At 44.2% G+C, this 6,837-nt stretch overlaps 2 long non-coding RNA genes across 2 annotated transcripts; both read right to left on the reverse strand.

Moving 5' to 3' along the window:
* Positions 1-1,042: 1,042 nt before the first annotated feature.
* On the reverse strand, positions 1,043-1,781 carry LOC306918104. The gene is made up of 3 exons (XR_013789284.1): positions 1,733-1,781; positions 1,303-1,566; positions 1,043-1,127 (listed from the first exon to the last, which is right to left on the reverse strand). It is a non-coding gene; the product is annotated as an uncharacterized lncRNA (long non-coding RNA).
* A 1,844-nt stretch (positions 1,782-3,625) lies between these two features.
* Positions 3,626-4,420, reverse strand: LOC306918105. The gene is made up of 4 exons (XR_013789285.1): positions 4,318-4,420; positions 4,026-4,204; positions 3,807-3,900; positions 3,626-3,723 (listed from the first exon to the last, which is right to left on the reverse strand). It is a non-coding gene; the product is annotated as an uncharacterized lncRNA (long non-coding RNA).
* Positions 4,421-6,837: the final 2,417 nt, after the last annotated feature.

Genomic DNA, 6,837 nt, shown 5'->3' on the forward strand with positions numbered 1-6,837 from the left:
TACCTGTCTCATACCATATGTGTGCGCATAAGACTTGTTGCCTAATGTGTTCATGGCAAAAAAAGGAATTTTGTCATTATTCAATGATTAGAATGCATTGATTCAGAATCAAGAATTCAACTAAGCAAGTCAGTTGTTGATATGTTGTTGACATGTTGATAAGATGTCTCTGCTGTCGGAAACAAATTGGTAACTAATCCACACCCGGGGGGGAATCAAACATAGAAAAAGCAGTCCAACAAAAGTGTTCCAGCGTGGCTGAATAGCACTTTAGGTATCCAAGCCTGCAGATGGATGCTATTGCTTGTTAGTCCCGGGCATTTGCTGCTTACAGTTCGTCATCGGACGTGTCAGAGTCAATGTCATATTCTTCTTCATCATCAGCAGGACTATCTTCCAAAAAGCTGACGCTCTCTGCTCCAGATAAAACCTGCAGGTAACATTCCCTTGAGTGGGTCATCACTTCTTTGATCTTCCACAGCTTTCTCTGAATGATGCTCTGCAGACCGTTCAACCCGTCTTCACTCAGGCCCCACGGGGGTGACTCTTAGAACACAAGAAAAAGTCTGTTAGTAACTTTAACCCATTTAGACCTGAGGACATGTTTCTATGTCAGTGGTGCTCAACCCTTTTCATGTCAAGGACCCCATCATTATCTGTATTTGGACGCCCCTCTAAAAATATGTTGTTCCCCCCCAGAAGCAAAGACTTGAGTTAAAAATGTTCACTGTGACAGAATATATATTCAAAGATTCGCGCCACATTTTCAGGATTTTTCAAAAATTGCAGATCTACAAGCTCATAGTGCCGCGCTATGATCTGCTATTTTTCAATAGCTAAAGTATAACATAATGCTTACAACACTAGAAGGGGTTCCTGCCCAGAATGGGTTAACAACAGTCGTCAGAGTTGTGTATCATGTCTATGAATTATTATATTGCAATACATACCTTCCGTTGCCTCAGATGAAATAATGCAAGATAGCTCCTTTAGGCCATCAGCACGAGTTGAAAGAGACTTCCAGTGTTGATTCATCTCTTTCACGAGGATCTTCTTCTCCTCCTCATGTCTCCTTACAGCCATTACGGTGTCGAATGCCTTTCTCTTCGTCTTGAGATCGACAGAGTCTGGAATGCATTTTTGACACAGATTCACAGGGAGAATGAGTAGGATTGCCAATTGCCATTTGTAAACACATGATTCATGTGTTGGCCACTCCTCAGTTCAACAAGCAAGCATATGATCTATTATTGTGTCGTTATGCATCTGATTTGTTGGTAGTCAACAGACTAGTGTACATACCAGTGAGTTGTAGGTGCCATGGCCATGCTTTCTCAACAGACAGAATGGTTTCCATGGACAGGGCTTCGTTGCATGGAACCATGCTGTTATATTGCTCCACAGCAGAAGACAAGACCTCTTTCTCCGACCTAATCTTGCGGCGGATCCTGGCACGCCCCTTGTTCCCAGAATTATCGGCATAAAGGCGCTGGGTCCTCCTCCTGAGACTCACCACTAGCATCTCAATTGTGCTTTCCAAGCCACTGGGCCCGTATGCAGCTGGTGCTGCAAAGACGAAATAGGTGGGTTGCACTTTAAGTGAAAAATTATTCACAATTTCATGCAAGATTGCAGTAGAGGATGAGTACAAGGCACAATGTGAGTGGAAGTTAACATTACATTCTCTACTGATGTCACCTGGCAAAAGCATTTAATGAGAACAGCGTTATACCTTCAGCCCACTCCTTTACATCCTGGACCCACTCTTCCAACTGGCTCTCTGCCACTGCAAATTTGACCTTCATCGACTCAAGGTTCTGTAAGTGGCTTTGAAGAGCCTTGCTGGTCTACAATGAATCATAGCCAATAAAACAAATGTTGTCTCTAACATGTCGGGATATTCAACATCTAAAAGAACGTTATTGATGTCATTACCTTCTGATACCGGCGAGCCAGTGCGGTGGCTAAATTGTCACACTTTTTCCGATTCCAGTTCATAGCCATGAGGGTTAACATGTCGTTGCGTCCTGCCAAAAGAAATTGATATCAACATTATCAAAAAATATAAAGAAATTAGTTTTGCTAAAAATCGGCCTCATGACGCTATACCAGGCCATTGTGTAATAATTGGGGCAGAGGTGTGTCGTTGGCATCCAGGGAGTGTGTGTGCACAGTTTGGCATCGGCTGAGCCAACAGTGCCGGAGATTCGCTGTACACGGATGGATGGACACACACACACGGATGGACACAGACAAACAGCAAAACATACTCTCCCCATGCCTTCGGCTGGTGGAGACAATAAATGTTAACATCCTAAGTACACTTAAGTAATGTTTTTTCTTTACAGCTAGTGCTGTATGTGGTCACCTCACCTGCTTTTGACATGTGTTTTGTGGTCACTGCAATCCTAGAGAGGAAGGCATTGCATTGCTCTACCTCCTCCCCTAGTGTCTGACCCGCGCCTGTCACGATACGTGACCTGTTCTGTCACCCTGATGTGTTTCCCTAGGTTCCTTGTTTTGGGTTTTACTTTTGTGTACTTTTAAGTTTTATTTTGTAGTGTCTAGTGTCTCTTGGTTTCCTGTGTTGCCCATGTTTACCTGCCTTGTCTAACCCTGTGATTAGTGTAGTGTTCTCCTCCTGTGTCATGTTAGTCTCCCAGCCAATCCCTGTGTTGATTTGTCTGTTGCGTTCACCTGTGTCTAGTTAGTCCTTGTCTATTTATATACCCTTGTGTTTTCAGTTCTCCGTTGGTTCGTTAATTATTGTCACTGTGAGTATTTGTTAGTACCTTGTTCCTTGACTCCTCGTTTGCCCTGTATTTCAGATCCCCTAGTTTTCCCAGTTTAGTGTTTCCCTTTGTACTCCTTGTTCTGTGTTCACTTCTGACTGCCTACCCGTGTTTTGACCTTTGCCTGTACCTGGACACTGATGAATGCCTCCTACTCTGGTTTGGTGAAATAAAAACCTTAATTTGAACTGAGCTGCCTCTGCCTCTCATCTTGCACTTGGGTCCTCATTCACTGTCTTGACTCGAACCGTGACAGCGCCATCCTGGTATTGCCCACTCCATTTCACCTGGGTAAATATACAACAAATACAATGCTCAGATGATGGCGACAAGCCGCGACATTCACGTACTAGTGTTCTGATAAAGTCATTCAATCCAATGGCAATGTTTCCTTACCTCACATTTGAAATCATGGGCTTTGGCATGAAACACGGAAAGAAATGGCTTCATGTTCAAAAGATGCTTCAGCTCTGGACATTGATCTGACACTTTTTTGAGGTAGGGCCAATATCTGCATGTCACATCCATACAAAAAAAATTGATTTGGCTGCTGGCCAGCTTTTGCTGCAGGTACATGGGGTAGGCATATATTTCTCCCCTGTACATATTTAGGGCACAGAGTAACGCCAGGGCTCCACCGGACGCGTTGCGTCTCCGTCGCGTCGCGTCAAAAAACGCACCGGTTCAATTTTAATGCACGCGTCGCGTCTCCGTCAACGCGGGCAGTGGAGCCACCCTTCATTGATTAAAAAGGGAACATTCCCTGACGGTGACGGAGACGCGACGCTGACGCGCCCGGTGGAGCCCGGCCGTAACACCGACACCGACACACCGCGAGTTCCAGTCCCTCTTCATCTATACGGCTGGTAGATTTTCTGGAGGTCTCTCTGGCTGCTGTCCACTCCCCTCCACAAACACCTTTTCCGGAGTTCTACATTATGGAATATGAAAGATGAAAACCTTCGTATGTACTCGTGCACATATAATTATTGTATGCAATCCAATCATGCTTACATGCTTTGTCTTCTGGTGTATGTATTCCACAAATCTGTGCACGTCTTCATCCTTGGCTATGAAGTTGCCTTCAAAGATAGCCGGTTCCTCAGATCTGAAGAAAACAAAAACGGCACACTAACAGCTTACTATATCTTACAGTATGAGGACACTTGGTGCATATTAGACTTGTTTTTTTATTTAGATAAATGGTGTTACAATATACTCATTTAGAAGTACCTGGCTGCATTCTTGAAACGGTAATGTTTGCGATTTCCGTCCACTGATAATGCAACCATGTCCGGTGTGCATGCTGGACACTTGAAAGGCTCTTCCTTGCAGAGGTTTTCCAGCTCAAACTGCACCGCTTCCCACTCAAAAAAGGATTTCTGAAAGGCATCTCTTAGGATCGTCCCAGTCTATTTAAAAATAAAGAAATCGACAGCTAATAATGTGCAACCATTATATTAGCAGCCAATTCAACCCAGATGACAAACAGATGTTCTGTAGGCTACAGAAGTTCAATACTCACACGACCAAAGTGGACAGTGCGCTGATCAAGCATTCTTAAAAAGGCCTGGCAGGACAACCCTGGTGATGCCATCTTCATCTGTTCGAATGAATGGAAAACATCCGTCTCATAAACGGTGGTGAACTGAAGCGTAGCAGGCCAGTAGTTCCGGTTAATTAACGCATCTATTCCAGCAGTCCAAGTGGCGTTGCATGCATCACAACTCAGGTCGGGCATGTGGAGATCACACACACACACACGCACACAGGAACTTCAACAGGGTCAGGGTGGTACAGTGTGGGCGTGGCATATATTTTATATACGTACTGAAGACAACTTGTGAAAATTTAGTTTTAAGAAGGATTTTATTAAAGACTTTCAGTTCCTTACTCATTGTGATGAGAGAAACCCCTTTCCCTGGCTTCAGCCTCAATGCCTCTTTTGGACAACTACAAATTAAATCAGGTATCTGCACAGGTACAAAGCGCTCTGAAAAAAAATCATACATCATAAATTCAATAGGAAATACATCATGATCGCTTGAACGACCACAAGAGACAGAATCTGTTCTTGAGAAATGTCAAATAGATTGCTGAAAAAGTATTCCAATATATTCTCAGGAAGCTGATTGACATGGGGCATGCAAATGCATTTAAAATGAAAACAACAAAGTATTGTTTAAGTGATCAAACTAACAAGCTTAACGTGTCAGTTAAATATGTTACGGTGTACTCACAAACAAGAACTTACCACAATGGCAGGTAGCCTTATCCACAATGCAAGTGGTTGGAGACAACGGCTGGTAGAAACCGGCAGTCATGGCATCTCTGTTGTGGAGCACATATCTGGAGTGTGTGATGACGTCACATTCAGCACAGAGGTAGGGGCGTGGTTGGCAGTCATGACAGCGAACAGCAGCTGGATTCATGGCACACTGTTGGCAGATGTGTGGGGCTACATTTTCTTTTGCTGCTGCACTGTTGACTAGCCTGGGTCTCTCTGCTCTCCATCTCTCTGCAAAGAGACGCTTCCGTGTACTCCAGTCGGAAGAAGCCTGGAGAGGCGCTGATGCGGTTGGTGCTTCCTGAACATCCCCCAGTGAGAGCTGGAGCTCTTGTATGAAACTCTCTGTTAAAATAGTACGGCATATTGAAAATCAAAAATCACTTTCTGTTTTACATGATATACAAAGTATAATGCATGGAATGGCTGGGAAGAGTGTAGTTGAGAAGAATTTGAAATACAAACATGTAATTAACATTTGAACTCGATGACAGATTGTTACAAACTTACAATAAAATATAAATGTGATAATGAAATACACACCAACATTATCTGGAGAAACTGCCACCTCATAGTTAGTGTCAGGAACAGAGGGAGGAACAGTCTTTTGACGGGATACAACAGGATCATCCTTCCTACTTGGACCAGCTGCTAACAGAAGAAATAACAAAAGAAACACTCATTCACATTCATAAGACTAAAATCAATGTCCTATTTGTTTAAAGGCTAGTAGTGGCAGGCAACCTTATTATCCAGCCTGAGATGACTAGTATACATTTCAGTGGACAACAGTTCAATTGCCTATGAAATTAATGAAGCGCCATTCATTTTCTTTCCCTCCTTTATTTACCCAGGGTATAGCTGAGCATGCTCATTTTCAGCAACGCCCTGCACACATAGAAACACACACAGACACACATTCAAACCTGGGAGCTGACCAGTACAACAACATCAGTCTTATACCGTTGGCCACTAAGCAGCTCCACTGGAGCAGTTGGGGGTTCAGTCAGAGTGACTTGCTCAAGGGCACTTCAGCGGTGTTGGGTGAGTGATGACCAATCACTTCCTGACCCAGATTTTTCCTGCCCGTCCGGGGAATCGAACCGGCACCATTGTTTTGATGAAAGTTAGTCCATCACCATGCTCATATCTCCTACCCTCCATGGCCAACACTTCCTCAAATTCGTCCATTGTTTTCTCTCTACTGGCTATATGCCTTTCTGGTCCTTTTCTGTTCCTATTCTATTTATGAGTGGTGCAGCCACTCGGAGCACGGAAATAGCGTTTTTTCACCACCAAGTGTCACTGTTTATACGCAGCCACCCATTCCCCCCCCCACACACACACACACACTCACAAAACCACAACGGTCCTGGCCATGACGAGTGTGTTTCTGTGCGTGTGTGCGAGCTGAGCAACTATTATCAAATACACTATAGCCAGCCCAACATAACAACTTCTAGACCAATGACATTGCCCGGAGCGGTGGTGAGTAAACACAGAGAGAAGGGCTGGGGAGAGAGGTGGTTTCTCTTCACCGCCGTGCAGTGACGTCACGTCATGTTGTAGTTTTGGGTGATAGCGGTGGTCACCTCATCACCGAAAACTCAACTATGATTAGGCCTTAACCCAAGGGGGAGCTGGGGTTTGAACCGGTAAACTTCAGCTCAGCAGTTGCTTTACTGCCTGAAACAGTGCCGTCCCAGCTCACAATGACGACAACTTTGATTATCTTGTTTTGTATACTGCTTTAGTACT

This window comes from Electrona antarctica (genome assembly GCF_951216825.1).
Source record: "Electrona antarctica genome assembly, contig: scaffold_222, whole genome shotgun sequence".
Taxonomy (NCBI): domain Eukaryota; kingdom Metazoa; phylum Chordata; class Actinopteri; order Myctophiformes; family Myctophidae; genus Electrona; species Electrona antarctica.